This window comes from Euprymna scolopes, chromosome 21 (genome assembly GCF_053919585.1).
Source record: "Euprymna scolopes isolate OS-2025 chromosome 21, ASM5391958v1, whole genome shotgun sequence".
Taxonomy (NCBI): domain Eukaryota; kingdom Metazoa; phylum Mollusca; class Cephalopoda; order Sepiida; family Sepiolidae; genus Euprymna; species Euprymna scolopes.
This window is the reverse complement of record NC_136502.1, coordinates 74,255,984-74,275,834: the sequence shown is the minus strand read 5'-3', so window position 1 is coordinate 74,275,834 and position 19,851 is coordinate 74,255,984.

Below are 19,851 nucleotides of genomic sequence, written 5' to 3'. Positions count from 1 at the left end.
GTCTTTTTTGTTTGGCAGAAGCAATTGCTGTCAGAAGTGCATTGGACTGCAGGATTGAAGAGTGAAGATTGAGTTGTGGGGTCATTGTATTTAACCACACGGATATATACCGAGAGTCAAAACAATAAAAAGAATATGCTGTTGTCATAGCCCTAGTCATAAGCAACTGTTATGATGCTATTTCTGGAATAGATAGACTTTTGTGGCAGTTATAGCTGCAGTATCGGATGCAAACTTTCTGTAGCATTCTATTTCTGTGTTTCTGTAAATACACTCTTGTAAAATATACCACTACGCTGTTTTAATTATTATCGATCCTTCCAGTTCATAACAGCAACAATCGTCAGGGCTGTTAAGATGATTTGAAATAGATGGTTAGATCATTCTATCGTTCCAGAAAGTACCTGACTCATGATACAATACACTACCTAAACAAGAATTCGATACGTCCTAACTCGGTAGATTATGTATTGGATTAGAAATCATCGGTAAATCACATATTGGAAGAGCAGGCAAAATCGTTCTATCGCAAACATCGAATTATCACTGTTAATCTTTCATATATTTAAACATTCAGAAGTCTGTGAAAAAAAAATCCTAAAATACATTTTCCAACATTGGTAACACATGTAACTAAAAATGTCTTGCAATTATTTCCGCTGCCTCCAGGGATCGCAACTATTTTTATACTCTTTTTAATTGATATCAACTCGAAGAATAAACATGATGCAAGTCGAAAATGGCTTCATTTTTTATGCATACATTCATTAGATTTTCTAGGAATTGGCAAATCCAAGAAAATACCAAACATGTTTAATATTATCGCATGTCATATAAATTAAGTTTTATATTTGTGAATACATTTTAATAATAACAAAAATAATGTAACTTGTGTAGTCACTCACTGACCTTGTAATGCATTGTTAGAATCATCAAAAGTGCTTTTTTTAAAACCAGTGAAAATTAAAAAAAATAAAGACAGAATCTAAAATTAGTCGTTTCCTGCTCTTTTTATCGCCCTTCTCTCTTTTTCTATTTCTAATCCACTTTATCAATGCATTAAATAGTATTATCCTTCGTAGCGGTATTTCCTTTTGTGTATAATGGACTATTTTGTTTTATCGTTATTTTTATTGCTCTTGTCTGCTAATAAACCGAGAGTGGAAGAGAAGAAAACGAGATTTATAGACAGTGTATAAACTAAGAGCAGACATACATACAGTGAAAGAAGGTGAGAGTGATAGACAGAAAATTAGTAAGAAATGTGTAAATTTGTGAGTTAATTGCAAATTACAGATAATTAGAATAATTCATTTCAAACATAACACAATCCGAAAACTAAGAAATATTTTAACATGGTTTTTGTGTTATTGAAATAAATAGGCTAATAAAGTCTTATCGAAATAAATGTGAATAAACTGAGCATAGTATGGTGAATACATACATGCATACATACATTGATTTAATTTGATTGATTTGATTGCAACGTCTTGTCAGACGAGTGCCACTCCCTCAGTCACTGAAAGTCCATGAGCCCGAAGATAACCTTTTTTTTTTTTTTAGTCCTGCCAGCGAATTCACACGCTCAAGCAGACGTGACATTGAAGACGGTCCTTGGCATACATACATATATATATATATACACACATACATACACATACATACATACCCATAAACATACGCACATGCACACATCCATACATCCATGCATACACAATACATATAACACATACATACAAACATATACATACACACATATACATATATATGCATACACATATATACTATCATATACAAATACATACACATATATACATACATATTCACATACATATACGTACACATGTATGCACATATACATACATACACATAAAGTTACCTACATATACCTACACATACATATATATGCACCTATACGCATACATATATATGCATATATACATATACATATACATACACACAAATATATATATACGTATATACATACAAACACACATAAACATATATACACAATAAATAAATAAAAATATATACACACATACATATATACATACATATACAAATAGGTATACATACACATACATACACTAGTACATACATACATACATACACACACACACATATGCATCTATAGAATGATGGCAGATCAATTATTACATGCTTCCAGTATTTCAGGGCTACACACATGACACTTTTTCCATCGCCACGGACAATTTTTATAGACAAATGCTTAAGGAAGTATCTATACAAAGATGATGTTACAGAGTTTTAGCTTTGTGTGACAGCTAAGTCTCTCTCTCGGTTCAAAATGTTGAGATCCAGCAACAAGCATGAGCAAAATAGCCAGCAACAAATCAAACTGCAGACCAGCTTAATGCGGGTACTGGTCTCCCGCTTTATATATATTTTTTTTTAATCATAGATTTGCTTCACCCAGAGGAGTTGCCTTAACAGGGCTTTTGGGAGTCCTCTCCACCCCACACACATACCGAAATAAAGATATACACATGCATACAAACAGATGCACGCAAACATACATACGCAAGAACAAACACACATGACAACATGCACATACACTCAAACATTCATACATACACGCATGCACATACATATGCACACACACGTACACATACACGTACATGTAGAATATATATGAAGGAGCATTTATGATGACGATGATGATGGTTGTTACGAATAGGTGAATTCAACATGAATAAAAGAGTAAAACAATCCCAAATACACAGAACATAGAATAGAGAGACGTTCGTTTCGCTGGTTGTACAGTTTTTAAAATTAAAACGCGTTCATTAACGGCACAAATCCACAACATTCATGACGACGACGATGATGGTTGTTACAGATAGGTGAATTCAACATGAATAAAAGAGTAAAACGATCCCACATACACAGAAGATAGAATAAAGAGACGTTCATACATACATACATACATACATACATACATACATACATACATACAAGAGTGGGGACGAGCGTATACAAATACCAAGCTGTGTGTAGAATGACGTCACTGTAAGGAAAAAGAAAAAGACTATAAAAAGGAGAGAAAAAGAGCACTTTAGAGAAGACGATCATGTTAAGACATGAAGGATGTTCAAGAGGACAGAGGTCAAAGAGAAGGACTACAATCACGTTCTATTCAGGAAAGTATCCAGAAATAAATGTCGTTGTTACAAAAAAAAAGTAGTCAAGTTATTACTTGTCCTGTGTTCCTTGTGACGTAGACTGTATACAACGTGTTGGGCTATGTGTGTAAACGTGCATAACATGTGCAACGTTGTATACAGTACATGCATACTCACTGCAAGGGTACTTGTGAATGGAATTCTTTGTGGCAAAAGTTGCGCAATCTCCAAGCACGTTTCCTGAGTTGGAGTTGTTAAATATCAGTAGTAAGTTGAGGTTCAGGGCAATTAGAAACAATACCGAGATAAGCGGACAGAACATATAGCACCTAGAATTCCCAAATGGTCACCAGGCTCAATGTTGCTTAACTTTGGTGATCTGACGAGAACCGGTGTGTCAACATGATTATGCCATATATACATACATTTGTGACTCAGAATTAATTTTTCTACATAGTTACCACAAATCTCAATGCACTTTTGCCCGAAATTCAATGACGCATCTCTACTTCTGACGCACGTTCATGATAAGAGTCATCTTTTTAGAGTCTAACACCGTCAATACCTGCAACGGAGAAATGAAATTTTCAGGTCATGGATGCATAAGTCCAGTCATCATAACAATGCAATTTTCAATCCCCTCTGATCTAATCGAACAGAAAAAAAATAGGACCCATTACTCTGGAACGCACCTCATATATATATATATATATATATATATATATATATATATATATATATATATATATATATATATATATATATAAAATAAAATGGAGGTGGAAGGACCTGGATACTCAACGTTTCGCCCGATTTATGCGGGCTTCTTCAAGAGGGATGGTCATTGACGAGATAGTCGGAGGATTGGGGCTATATATAATGATGGGGGAGAGCAGCGTGTTTTCCTTATGTAAATTAGATGTCATATATACATATATATATACATTTTATGAGAGAAAAAAAAAACTAAATTAGAGTAAACTAGTGTAGTGGATTACGTCTAAAAGATAAAATATCGTAGAGATGAAAAAAAATTGTGTTTGGAAATATAGCGGTGATAGATTAAATAAATAAAATGACATGAGATTACGAAAGAATCTTTTTTTAAATTAGAAATAATTGAATTGGGATAAAATAGCGCAGTAACTTAAAAGATGGTGTCTAAAAATAAGAATAGGAGGTGATAAAATGGAGTCTAAAAATAGATAATGATAAAATACAGTAAATAAGTAAAATAAAAATAAAATTAAGTGAAATTACGATTTTTTTTTTTTGTATCGCGTTTAAATAAGATAAAAAACATAGATATGAAAAATAAAACCATGAATAGTCTCGATATAGAATCTTTATGCACCAATATCCCTACCAAGAAATGTCTCAACCTTCTTTCAAAACACTTAAATAAAATAAAAATTAAATTACCTTTGCCGATAGATAATATAATTAAAATTATAATTATATGCATTGACATGACATATTTCACATTCGATGGACTCTGCTACAAACAAAAATTTGGACTGCCCATGGGTAACCCTCTAAGTGGGGGTTTGGCATGTCTATTTTTAGAATTCATAGAAACCGGACCCATGAAATATAAATTGCCCAAGGGCACCTCCTACTATAGATATATTGATGATATTTTAATTTTTCTCCCTATATCTTCCAAAATAGAGAATATCACTGATAAATTAAACAAGATTGAACCCACTATTAACTATACGTATGAAAGAGAAAATAACAACTCCATACCTTTTCTGGACATCAATATCATAAATAACAATGATCATCTAAGTTTTAAAGTCCATCGGAAAGTCACGAATAAAAATGATTACATACACTTTTACTCTCATCAGGATGATAAAGTAAAAAGAGGTATTCTAATAGGATTTTTTCTTAGGGCCCTGAGAATATGCAGTGAAGAATATATCGTGGAAGAATTTGAGTATATCGAACGTACATTCATGAACTTGCAATACCCTCAACATTTTTTGGCAAATACAAAAAGAAAAGCACTAAAAATTTACCATAACCGAAACCGAGACCATTCCCTAAATAGCCAGACACACAACAGACAATTAACATTACCAACTAATAAAAACAACGACACAATCTATAAGAACCTAAATAAGACAGGCATTCAAATAACAAAACTAAACTCTTTAACAATTAGGGATCTAACACGTAAAATTATAACTAATACCAACATTAACACCAAAGCCGGAATATATTCCATACCCTGCCTTGATTGTGGAAGAATATACGTAGGAGAAACTCAACGTAATTTAAATAAAAGAATATATGAACACAAAAGATATGTAAAAAACAACAATACACTCAACGCCATATTTTGTCACATCATGGAAAACGACCACCAGTTTGATTTTAACAAAGCAACTTTCCTTAAACACATACGTAACAGATCCACACGACGTTTAATTGAGTCAGCTATAATCTCCCATTTCAGCAATATAATTAAGCAAAGAAAAGGTTTTTTCCACGTTGCTCCCTTTCTGTCGAAAATAATTATTAAAGAAAACAACTTAGACACCGGTTAAACGCGATACAAAAAAAAAAAAAAAAAAAAAAAAATTCGTAATTTCACTTAATTTTATTTTTATTTTACTTATTTACTGTATTTTATCATTATCTATTTTTAGACTCCATTTTATCACCTCCTATTCTTATTTTTAGACACCATCTTTTAAGTTACTGCGCTATTTTATCCCAATTCAATTATTTCTAATTTAAAAAAAGATTCTTTCGTAATCTCATGTCATTTTATTTATTTCATCTATCACCGCTATATTTCCAAACACAATTTTTTTTTCTCTACGATATTTTATCTTTTAGACGTAATCCACTACACTAGTTTACTCTAATTTAGTTTTTTTTTCTCTCATAAAATGTATATACATGTACATATGACATCTAATTTACATAAGGAAAACACGCTGCTCTCCCCCATCATTATATATAGCCTCAATCCTCCGACTATCTCGTCAATGACCATCCCTCTTGAAGAAGCCCGCATAAATCGGGCGAAACGTTGAGTATCCAGGTCCTTCCACCTCCATTTTATTTCATATCGTCGGATTTAATCCAGCTCAACAATCATATATATATATATATATATATATATATACGTTTTATTTGTTTTACACGGGCATTTATATGTCCCTACACATTTATTAGCATGTTTTGAATAAGCAATATCGCATGGAGAGGTCTCTAGTTGTTCTCTCTCCCTCTCTCTCTCTCTCTCTCTCTCTCTCTCTCTCTCTCTCTCTCTCTCTCTCTGGCTGACCTAAACATGCTCATGAATGTGTAGCGACATATAAACATGCTCATGAATGTGTAGCAATATACAAATGCTTATGCAAACAAATAAAAAGTATATCTCGCCCTACTTCAATATTGAGCACTCTTGTACTAACCTTGTTAAAAAAATTCATAAAAATTAGTAAACAGAGTCATAGTGGATAGTGTATGACTTCTTTCTAACAGTTCTTCCCATCGTATGTTTCCGGAACTTGCTGCTACATTCGATATTTAACTTTCTATAGATGGTCCAGTGGATGCATTTACACACTCCATTGTATCTCATTGTATAGTAGCCGCTGCCTAGTAGAATCTTAAAACCGGATGTCAGGTGGCCTACACTTTCAACTTCTGCACTTGTTGTCATTGTTGAGATCACTCATCTTCTTAAAAGCGTTGATCTTGTGCAGCCATTATAATCCTTTATACGGTATTATCATGCTGACACTCTGATTCTCGTTAGATCACCAAAGTGAAGCAACGTTCAGCCTATTCAATACTAAAAATACTAAAAATGGGTGACCATTTAATAATAACAGGTGCTGTATGTGCTCTGAAGTTGAGTGATGGGTGCCGCCAAACTATTCTTGCTTAATACATGCTGCATAAAATAATACAGTGCCCCCTCCATAACCCCAGAGGGTTAAGGGACTTATCCATCATCTATAATCCTTTCCTGATCATAGTGAAGCGATCCTCTTTTTAGCTTAATTCTTTTTTTCTTTTTCAATTTTCTTATCCGTTTGATGGTGATGGAGCATCCTATCGGATGCCAAACATTCATTTGCTGTTTTATATATTCCAACTGAGAAATCTTTTTAAGATTCTGACCATCCCTTAAAATGCAATTGTTTGAATATCTCTTGCACTTGGTTCACAGGATATATTTATCAGGTAGTTTTTGAAATTATTTTTCATGAGTCCAGTTACTCCTATAATTACTGGAATGATAGAGATCTTCCTAAGATTCCAATTTCTTTTCGTGTCATACATAAAACACCTTGGTATTTTGCTAACTTTTCCCTTCCAGCATCATAGGGGACACTTAATTCTACTAAGGTTGCTCCTTTCTCCTTGTCTCATATCTCTATGTGAGATTAATGGCTTCGTTTTCAAGGTATGTAGCTGTATGGATTGCATAGTCATAATTGATGGTGTGTGACTTATTTCCAACTGTTCTTTCTGGTAAACATATTCCTAGGATTTGCTACTGCATTTAATATTTAACTTTTTACAGATCGTCCAGTGAAGATATTTTCACACTTCATTGTGTTGCATTGTATAAGAGCTGTCGACCAACTGGATGTCAGGTGGCTCACATTCTATTTCTTTGTGGCAAACCCTATACTTGTCATTGCTTCATAAAAGCATTGGTCATCAAGCCTTGATCTTGGGCAGCCATTGTATTCCTCTCCTGATCATAGTGGAAACATTCTCTTTTTAGCCAGTTGAGAGAGCCCGATTTATCTATATAGTCTTCAGTGAATTCACCCAGAAAATACTTGCCATTGTTGCAATGGAAGCTCTTTGTGTATTTTTGGCGATTTTTTTAGGGCTATTTTCATGGCAGACTTATTTTCTGAATCTCTCATTGGTAAGAGAGTCTTGTCCAAAATGTTAGGTCAGATGTTGTTCTGTTAGCTCTTGTTTTGGGATGTTGATGCCTCATTTTGAGATTTGAATTTTCGGAGCTTATCATATTCTTATATAGATTGTCACCAAGAAAATGAAATTGAATCTTCTGTTTGAGTTTTAGTTTTTGCAAAAATATAAGGTATTGATAACCATATATATTTTTTTTGTTTTTTTTTTACACGGGGGTCACCACTTATCAAGGCCCGGAGGCCACTAAGGGATAAGGGTTATTGTGTGTACAGTAATCAATGAGATAGTATTGTAGTAATCATTAGTATTGGAGATTTGATAGAGTGTCTTACTTAAGGGGGTGGTTTGTCAGGAATTTGTTTATGTTGGATTTGAAGACATCAAGTTGTAGTCAGGTGGGAAACAGGTGAACGGAAGAGAGTTCCACAATCGTGCCCTTCTGAGAAAGAAGCTCTGCTCATGGAATCTACGTTTGGATTTAGGCACAGATAAAGAGTGGGGAAAATTCTTGACTGTGGTTTCAGCCAGACGGGTGTTTCTCGTGAAAGATTGGCGAGGGGCGACGAGAGATTGGAGCTCAGACGAGCACTTGCCATGGAAATAACGATAAAACAAAGACAGGCTTGCAACGTCTCTTCTGTGGGAGAGAGGCTGCAGGGAAGAGAAAAGGGCATGCCCCACTAAACCACGAAGTCTATTTTGTACTCTGTTAAGGCAGGATAGGCTGTTTTTAGCAGTTCCTGCCCAGATGTGGCAGCAGTACTCCATCCTTGGACGTACTTGGCTTTTATACAGATAGAGAATTGCATCAGTAGTGAAAACATGGAGCCTCCCCAAGACGAGAGCCATCCATTTCAATTGGTGCCAGATGGGGATCAGAGCGTTGGTGATGTAAAGATAGAAGCTTGGTTTTGGATGCATTAAAAGTGACCAGCCACCTCAAGATCAGAGGAGAGAGAATTAGAGAGAACTTTGTCATTTACAGCCTTTGATGTGTTTCCATAGATGGTCATGTCATCAGCATAGATGTAAACGAATGATTTAAGTATGTGTTTTGGGAGATCATTGATGTAGATCAGGAAGAGAGTTGGGCCCAAGATGGACCCCTGGGGGACTCCAGCATTAATACTGTGGGCCTGTGATTTCTGCTCATAAACCACTACTCTTATGAGCCTATCAGAGAGAAATGATTTAATGATTGAGAAAACATTTCCAGTAATACCGTAGCTGGAAATCTTGTGCCATACCCTATCGAAGGCCTTCAATATGTCAAGAGCAATTGCCCTGGAAAGGAAACCTTTGTCAAGAGATTCACTAATCCTATGTGATATAACCGTTAGCACATCTGCTGTAGATCTTGCAGAGCGGAAACCATATTGCATGTCACTAAGAAGGCTGTTTCTGTTGAGGTGGTTGACTAATTCTTTATTTAATATGGATTCCAACAACTTACTCATGACACACAGGAGACTTATTGGTCTGTACTGAGAGGGAGATTACTTATCACCTCAATTCTTAAATACAGGGCATACTGATGAGGTTTTCCAGGCGTTGGAAAGCACTTCTCCTTAAGGCAACGCTTAAACAGTTTTGTAAGTATAGGGGCAAGTTCTGGTTGGAGCTTTTTCAGCACTATAACTGGAATGCCGTCAGGGCCAGTTACTTTACTAGAATCAAGGTTCTTGATTAGCTTGGCGACCTCACGCACAGATATTTGTATGTTGCATAGTGTGTTGTCTGTTATAGGAGGAAATACAGGGAGTTGATGGCCATTGTCGCATAGGGTAGAATTAGCTGCAAAGTTCTTGGCAAATAGTCCGGCCTTGTCATATGCTGACGAGATGACCTCAGATCCATTGATGATAGTTGGGATAGAACGCATGCTTCTGTTCAAGATCCTGTTTGCTATTTGCCAAAACTGGTGGGAACCAAGCCGCTGCTCAGCTACTTTGGATTAAATAGACAGCATATAGCTCTCTTGCATATTTTATTACTCTTTTACAGTGGTTGCTGGCAGTCCTGAAAGCAGCTTTAGTCTAAGTACATCTATTACGTTGGTAGCTATGGAAAAAGTAATTTCTGTGCGTAATGGCAGCAGCACATTCAGGGGAAAACCATGGCTGGCTGTTGGGTTTTTGTTGGAATTTTTTGGATGGTATGAATCGGTCTATGCCTACAATAACCATTCGGTCAGGTCTGATTCTATAGAGGACACATCCTTTTTAAACATGCAATGCAGAGGTAGGTCAGATATGAATGTACGGAAGCTATCCCAGTCAGCCATAGAGTATCGATATACAGTAAAGTGGAGAGGTACGTCTGAAGACTTATTACATTTCATTTTTTTTTTTTACACAGTGATCACCACTTATCAAGGCCCGGAAGCCACTCACGGATAAGGGTTATTGCAAGTACATTACGTTAGTGTGGAGATTTGATGAAGTGTTTACTTAAGGGGGCGGTTCATTAGGAATTTGTTTATGTTGGACTTGAAGACATCCAAGTTGTAGTCCAGTGGGAAGCAGGCAGACGGAACAGAGTTTCACAGGCGTGCAGTTCTAAGAAAGAAGCTTTGTTCATGGAATCCGCGTTTTGATTTAGGCACAGATATAGAGTGGGGGAAATTTTTCACAGTGGATTCAGCTAGACGGGTGTTTTTCGTGAAAGATTGGTGAGGGGGACCAGAGATTGGAGTTCAGACGAGCACCTGCCATGGAAATAACGATAAAACAAGGATAGGCTCGCAACGTCTCTTCTGTGGGAGAGAGGTTGCAGGGTAGAGAAAAGGGCATCCCCCACTAAGCCACAAAGTCTATTTTGTACTCTGTCAAGGCAGGATAGGCTGTTTTTAGCAGCTCCTGCCCAGATATGGCAGCAGTACTCCATCCTTGGACGTACTTGGCTTTTATATAGATAGAGAATTGCATCAGTAGTGCAATATCTTCTGGAGTGGTAGAAGGATCCCACCATCTTTCCAGCGACCTTGGCAACAGACTTGATGTACGTGTTCCATTTCAGATCAGGAGTAAAGCTCAAACCCAGAAGCTTGTCAAAACACAGGGCCTCACCCAGACGAGAGCCATCCATCCCAATTGATGCCAGATGGGGATCAGAGCGTTGATGATGTAAGGATAGGAGTTTGGTTTTGGATGCATTAAAGGTTTGGTTTTGGATGCATTAAAGGTAACCAACCACATCTTCCCCCACTGAACCACGCGCTCAAGATCAGAGGAGAGAGAATCAGAGAGAACTTTGTCATTTACAGCCTTTGATGCGTTGCCGTAGATGGCCGTGTCATCAGCATAGATGTCAGCAAATGATTTAAGTATGTGTTTAGGGAGGTCATTGATGTAGATCAGGAAGAGAGTTGGGCCCAGGATTGACCCTTGAGGGACTCCAGCATTTATATTGCAGGCCTCCGATTTTTGTCCATCTACCACTACTCTTATGAGCCTATAGGAGAGAAATGATTTAATGATTGAGAAAACATTTCCAGTAATACCGTAACTGAGAATCTTGTGAAGTAGACCCTTATGCCATACCTTGTCGAAGGCCTTTGATATGTCAAGAGCAATTGCCCTAGAAAGGAAGCCTTTGTCGAGAGATTCACTAATCCTGTGGGATATAACAGTCAGCACATCTGTGGTAGATCTTGCAGAGCGGAAACCATATTGTGTGTCACTAAGAAGGTTGTTCCTGCTGAGGTGGTTGACTATTTCTCTATTCAATATGGATTCCATCAACTTACTCATAACACACAGGAGACTTATTGGTCTGTACTGAGAGGGAGATGACTTATCACCTGAATTCTTAAATACAGGGCAAACTGGTGAGGTCTTCCAGGGAGTCGGAAAGCACTTCTCCTTAAGGCAGCGCTTAAATAGTTGCATAAGTATGGGAGCGAGTTCTGGTTGAAGCTTTTTTAACACTATAACTGGGATGCCATCAGGGCCAGTTGCTTTACTGGAATCAAGGTTCTTGATTAGCTTGGCGACCTTATGCACGGATATTTGTATGTTACCTAGCTTGTTCTGTGTTATAGGAGGAAATATGGGGAGTTGATGGCCTTCGTCGCATAGGGTAGAATTAGCTGCAAAGTTCTTTACAAATAGTTTGGCCTTGTCTGATGCTGACGAGATGGAGGGCAAATATAAATGTAGTGGTGTAAGCTAGTGCAGCCCGGAAGCACATATAAGGTAAATTAGGGTCTTCTCTGGAGATATCCCTACCACATGGAAAGCCATCTTTGATGTATAGTAAATTTGGACTGAGATCACCCACACTACAAAAAATCAATGTTTATGCAAAGCATAAACAAGGAAGCAAGAGGAGGACGACAAAGCATGCCAAAGAAAGACATAAGCTACCCAAACTTTAATTTTCACTCGCTTCTTGTATATTGTTCACAACTTGTGGCTGCTACATGTTTCTCATGTGTTATTTCTGTTTCACAATGAGTCACTTGACGATTACAATCATTAATTATAATCCATGGTAATGTGATACTATCAACGTTCGCACCCCCCACCGCTTCCCTCTCTTCGAAAGTGTTAGGAGAAAGAGAAAAAAAATATTACGGAAAAAGGAAATGGGTATATCAGCAGAACAATTGGATAGGAAGTTGTTCACAAAGAAACACAAAAGAAAGCTGAGATGAGATTGTTTATCAAGATGTGGTGGTGAACAAGAACAAAAGATCGGTCATTATATTTTAGTTAGTTTTAGGTGTGACATGGAGTTTTGCACTAGTCCTGACAGTTAGAAACGGTTGAGAATAGACTTGAGTTTTCGACAGTTGACGGTAGTTAGAGTTGAGGGGGAGTTGCAAGTTGAACACAGTCGAAGGCAGGTTGTGGTTCGGAGGAGATGAGGGAATGAATTGATGAACCAACTGATGAACACAGACTCAACAGTGAGCCTTAACATCCAAAGGTCTATGGTGTCACACACACACACACATTGATATCTGTAAAATGTGTTGGAGTTTTTTTTTAGTTGTTTTATTTTATTTTTATACCTGTGTACCGTTGTGACAGTCGCCAGTATGTGAGAGATGATAACACAGCCAGAACAAAAAGAGAAGACAAGCGAGAAAAAACCCATCGCACACAATAGTGATGAGGAGGGGGGGGGGCACAGTATCCTATTACAGTAAAACAATGCAGAAAGGTGTAAGTCCCATTCACAATACACTGAAAAACCTTACTCAGAATTCTATATGATGCCTATAACTTGGTATAGGTTTATAATAGACATTTTTTTAAAAACCTTCTATTTAATCCTAAGTAAGGTATATTTGATATTGATGTGTAAGCGGTTACTGTGATCGGGGCCAGATTTATAAGACGCAACATAGGTGGGGAGTTGGGTAGCAAAATGTTTGTTCACATTGCATTTAAATTTCTTTACGTTTGCACTATCAAGGAAACTGAACAGGAAGAAAATTTCAAGTGCAAACAGTCCAAGGAAAAAAAGCTATCAGAATAGAAAATCTTCTTCCATCTAGTGAAGTGAATGGGTGGGATTTTGCTGCTAGTTGGAGAGTTAAAGGAATTTAATGCCCCAGCATGAAAGCAAGCATTAACAAAGAAGGAAAAAATAAATAGAAAGTGATCCTTTTACGGCCGAACTTTGCTAAAAACTAAATCTTTTTTTTTTTCGTTAGTGTTGAATGCTTCATACAATCTGTTAATTAAACCTACATGACCATCATATTTTACTTTTTATGGTTAGCACATGATTGTCATTAAGGGATATCAGATGAATAGATTAGATTAATGACATTAATATGTTAGATTAATGATTTCTAACGAGATCTGTGTACAGATAAAATGGATAACAACTGGGGAGAATGACACATGTTTGAATGTTGAAGAAATAATTACAAATAGAGTGTCAAAAATGTAATGATGATATTATGAGGTGAAGATCTGCCTAGAAAGTACTGAGATAACAAATAAGAGTAACAGGTTTGTGTAAAATGTCTTGCTCCTCAAAAACTGATGTTTTGACGAGCAAGACTGTTGATCCAGTGTCGATCAGTGCCTTTATTAGCCTACCCCTGATCTTCACTTATACACTCCATTCCAGAGACCTGCGTGGAGAGTCTCTGTTCTTGAGCTCCTCTATTTGCCCGGGGGTCCCTGTTTGATTCATCGCGTCTTTAGTGGGCTCATTTAGGATTGTTTGCACCATCTGGACATTCATATCTTCTGGGATTCATCTTTCCCATGGTTACTCCTTTCTTTGAGGATTTGACATGATTGCATGATTGGCCTCCTGATTAGGTTGGTGGTGAGTGGGTTTTGAGGGTAACCTGGCCTTTCTTTTTCCTGAAGTGAAGTTCATTTATTTTTCTTCAGGTGACCATTGGCAGTCTTGTTCTAGCCTATTGATTTTTCTTTAATTTGTTATGCTTAAGATTGGGACAATTGGCTGGAACACCCTCATTGCAGTCTTACCAAAGCACACCCACAAAACTTATTCCTTACAGCATTACGGCTGCTGTAAGGTTTGGTTTTGGATACCCTAAATCTAATTGGGGCCTCCTCGGTCCCTGCTGCCCATTAACGCTATAATATAAGCTATAGTTTAAGATAGCCTGCTCCTTTTGATGGCCACTTTGTAGTCGCTCATAGAGTCTTTCACTTTGTCTCACAGCAGACAAAGCCTTAGATAATGTTGCCGTATTGGATCTGGCCATGTCCTCTTTAATAAAAGAGTTACTTAGAACATCTATAAAGATATCAGGTGCACTTGCACAGCTAAACCTTATCCCATCTGTGCGTCCCTATAAGCTAACTTAGCAAGTTAGTTGATTCTATTAGCCAAGTCCACAAGTACCTCTCCTCGATTCTGCTTTATTCTTATTAAAGCTCAGGTGTCGTCAGTGGAATTTATGCACTCACCGTACTGAGCCGCTGCTTTTTAAAGTAGGTCCTTGCTGGTACAATACGGATAATCATTGATATTCTCCGTTCCATTCCGATAGAAGACCGTCCGAAAAGTCGTATGCCATGTTTACTTGTTCAAGGCCTTTTAATTGGTAGACCCACTCTTTCTTCTTCAGAGCTGCTAGCTAACCATGGTCTAAGGTCGGACAGTTTCCCAATAAAGATTGGAATCTTGGATCCACCTGTGAGGACTCTGTTAAGCAGGGTTGAGCTTGTGTTAGCCATTTTGTACAAATATATATATATTTATTGATAGCCGACCTTCAAACAAAAATCTAAATCCACAAATAAATTTTACAAATTATTTAATCAACAAATTTGCAGAGTGATTAAAAAAAAGATGCAAAGAAAAAAGTCACCTTAGATTTTTCTTGGTTTTACATTTTCTTCTTTTTTTCCTCTGTTGATGCTTGGTGATTGTCCGGGTTGATGTGGCCGTTTTCTTGGGTTCTTGTGTCCATAGTTTTATTTCTTTGTCGTCTAGTGGTTCATTTCTTCTTTGGATGTTTCCTTTGTTTTTAAGTTACCCATATGACAATGTTCATTAGTGAATATAATCTTTTTGTCATCAAGGTGTTTCCTAGTTGTTGTGCACCATTGTAACTGAGTTCGTAATCGCTTAGTGGTTAGGACTGCTGATGTGTTTTGTGGTAACTAAGGATGTGTCTTGAGCTTAATATAACCCAATCGTTTTCCAGGGAGTGCGTCTTGGTGTATCCATGTCATGGAGATGTTTCTGGAATGATTGTTCCATCCTGGCATGCGAAACCAGCTCCCTGTGTCGTAACCACATTGGAAACGATAGGCACATCCCTTTACATCAAGGGGTCGATATGGCGTCAGCTATAATAAGCATCGACTAGTGTAGTTATTGTCGAGTCTTCTTTGCATCGTTACAGGCAACATCCATTCAAATGGCATTTAAATAGCAGGGACCACTTCTCGGAACATTGAACGCTTCATAAAATAGTGAACAAAGGCATTTTGTAATAAAAATATAACTATTTTAACATGGGAGGAGCATATTAAAACTGACCGAATGCGTGCATCGCGCACTGCAATTCAACCTGCTCGGCGCTCAATGTTCAATATTTTTCGAACAGGCCTGCTCGGCATCCCGTCTTCGAATATATTCAATACTATTCAATTCTCCTCTCTTTCTTCATTGAAAGAGAGAAAGAGAGTGAAAGAAAGAGAGAAAGAGAGAGAGAGAAAGAGAGAGATGCATATACAACACTTGAACTTTGTTTAGTTTTTGTAAGCCTCGATGACAAATTTCTTTGGGTTTGATCTTTCCAAGGCGGGGGTCTAGGATCATTTTGATACAACCGAATTTCGTAAACACCTGTCAATCAAAACCCACGTAGATTCATGCCGACATTTTGGAATTGCACTTGCATGATTTGTGTGTGCTTCTCCGTAAGAACCGGGCAATTTTAGTGCAAGGGGTTAAAATATGGGGAGCTTAAAGGTTCTCTCAATAGGTCTCTCACCCATCGTGCCACAGTTGCTACACATTCATGAGCATGTTTTAGTCAGCCAGTTACAAGTAACTAGAGACCTCTTCATACGATATTGCTTATATAAAACATACTCATGAATGTGTAATGATGTATAAATGCTTATGTAAAACAGATAAAAAGTATATATATATATATATATATATATATATATATATATATATATATATATATATATATATATATATAGGGGCGTTCCAAAAATAATGCCTCTTAATTTTTATTACGCCTGAATGGATCAGAGGCAATTGCAAAGAACATTGTTATTATGATTAGACTTATGCATTCATGACCTGAAAGTTTCATCTCTATGTTGCAGATATTGACGATGTGAGGCTCTAGGAAATCAACCCCTGTCATTGAATTCCTGGCAAAAATGCATTGAGACTATGTAGAAAAATAAATTCTTGAGCATAAAAAGTTGCTCGCTTTAATGGTACCACTCGCGTCTTTGTGACTGTTCAACTTTTTTAGTTAAAAAAATAAGAGGCTTTACTTTTGTAACTTTTGTCGAGTTTATATATATATATATATATATATATGTATATATATATATATATATATATATATATATATATATATATATATATATATATATATATATATATATATATATATATATATATATATATATATATATATATATATATATAAAATTGATATTCATCATTTGAGGGTGTTGAAGAGTGGAGAGTCGAAAATGATTATCAGAGGAACAGAAGAGAAGGTTGAAGAGTTCGACTTTGGGGATTTTGAGTTCATCTGTGTCCGATATTTGGGAGAACCGTACTAATATTTTTCTTTTTCCTTTTTTCCTGAGCTAATTATTTTTTAAGGTTCTTAAAATGAAATTTAAGAGATCCTCCTGGGTAGAGGTCCAAATAGAACACATCTTTTAAACGAATCCCTTGCAAATGTGAACCTGGTTACAACACTTGATAGTAATTTGTCCTTTGCCATCTGTAAGATTTCATTAAATAGCCTCTTACATTACCGCCATTTGATTCTTGTTTCAAATTTCAAAAGAAAAAAACAAAACTCGTTTTTTCCTATAAATTGTTGAGTTCATTTTTTCAGATGCGTCATCTCATTTTTATGAGAGGTTTTGTCTGTCGGTAGGTTGGTCTGTCACGTTTGCGTTTGAAATCACGCTTTTTCATCACAAAACGTTTAGAATGAATGGACGCATCTTATTTTACATGACTTCAAATACTAAGACGCATCTTATTTAAGCAGACCAAAATACTAAGACACTAATAGCATCTCTCCATTAATTCGTATGTCATGCTTTTTATGTAAAAAAATTTAATCACTAAACGTGCAGATTGGGTGGATGTATCTTCTTACAGATGTATCTGATCATCTGTAAAAGTTTCTGTCTGTTGGTTGGTCTGTTATGGTTAAGTCTGAAATAACATTTTCGTCGATCTGTTTTACTGACGTTTGTAATACCATTTTCTTTGGTTACTTATGGATAATTTTGAAATAGCCTTTCTGTTGGTCTGTTACACTTAAGTTTAAAATAACATTTTCGTTGATCCGTTACACTTAAATTTGAAATTTTTTATCTTTTGCCATACTAAAATTTGTAATATTTTTCGTTAGCCTGTTATGCTTAAGTTTGTGATATTTTTATTTGTCTACCATTTCTTTTAACTTATTATGCTTAAGATTGAAACAATTTTTTTTTTAGATATGCATAAGTTTTAAGTCGCATTTTCATTGGTTTATTACATCTACATTTGAAATAGCATTTTTGATTGTCCTTAGGTTTAAAATAATATATCGTTGGTCTGTTATACTCAAGTATGAGACAGGATTACATTTCTCAGCTATACTTAAGTTTGAAATTGCATATTCATAACTGAACACACAGATTGAAAGAAACACTGTTCATTGAAATTCTGTTTGATGTTTGGTGCATAGAGAAAAGCAGGAACGTTATTTGATTGAAAAAGACGAGTTCTCGCTGTGAATGTTTTACAAGTAGAAACAAGAGATTTGAGCTCATTCTATCACTTTCCATAGGAACAAGGTTAGAGTAGAGAAAAACTAGCAATATCTCTTCTGTGTGTGTGTGTGTGTGTGTGTGTGTGTGTGTGTGTGTGTGTGTGTGTGTGTGTGTGTGTGTGTGTGTGTGTGTGTGTGTGTGCGCGCGTGTGTGTGTGTGTGTGTGTGTGTGTGTAGAATAGAAAAGATCACCCCCCCCACTAGATTGCAAAGTCGATTTTGTTCTCTGTCTGATCTGCATTTCTTTAGATATGGTAGAAGTATTCTTAAGCTTTAGTTTGAAATGTCATTTTCGTTGGTCTGTTCCGATTATGTTTGAATTTTCGTTGGTCTGTTTTGCTTACGTTTGAAATACCATTTTCGCTGGTCTCTTTCGATTCATTTTGAAATAGTATTTTCGTTGGTCTGTTTCGATTCCGTTTAAAATGGCATTTTCGTTGGTCTGTTAATCAGTCATGCTTACATTTAAAGGAGCATTTTCTTTGGTCTGTCATGCAAAAGTTTGAAATAGCATTTTCGTCGGTCTATCACACTAAAGTTTGAAATAGCCAAACGCGCATCTCAAATAAACGTATCAAAGGAATATTCGCTCATGTTTTTCTCTTTTAAATTAATAATTGCCCACATCTGAGTTAAACAAGGGTCTCTCATTTAAGTTAATTGCATTTCAAAGCTTAAAATGGTTTTCGATTTTAATTCGTTTCTTTTTTTCTTATTTGAATTTTTTGTTCAAACTAACCAGTCCACTTCAAAGACTTGTAATACTTTGACGTCACGACAAAGGCAGGTATTGCACACCTTAACCGGTTAACTCTTCCATCCAAATTTCCAGTGTTGAATTCCCTCTCAAAACACGTGCATTAAAAACAAAATATCTTGATAAGCATACCATGACCTCCGTTTAACCTCGAGAGACAATGAATACCTCCTGTAAGGGTAGCTGTAGGAGTAATTGTGAAGCAAGAGTTGCGCAATCGCCAACCACACTTCTCCTGAGTCGACACTGCCTATTTATAGTGGCAAGAAGAAGTTCAGGATGACTGGAAACAATACTGAGATAAGCGGAGAGTGCATACAGCACCTGGTATTTCTAAATGATAACTCACTTTATTACTGGCCAGGCTCAAAGTTGCTTAACTTTAGTTGTCTAATGGAAATCAGTGTGTTGACGTGATTATGCTGTATATACAAGCATGTACTTATGAAAATCTCACTTATATATTTACAGATGACCCAAATAGTTTACCATGTTCTCCAACTCTCCTAAGCATTAATCCAGCTTAATAATACTAATGCAGCAGC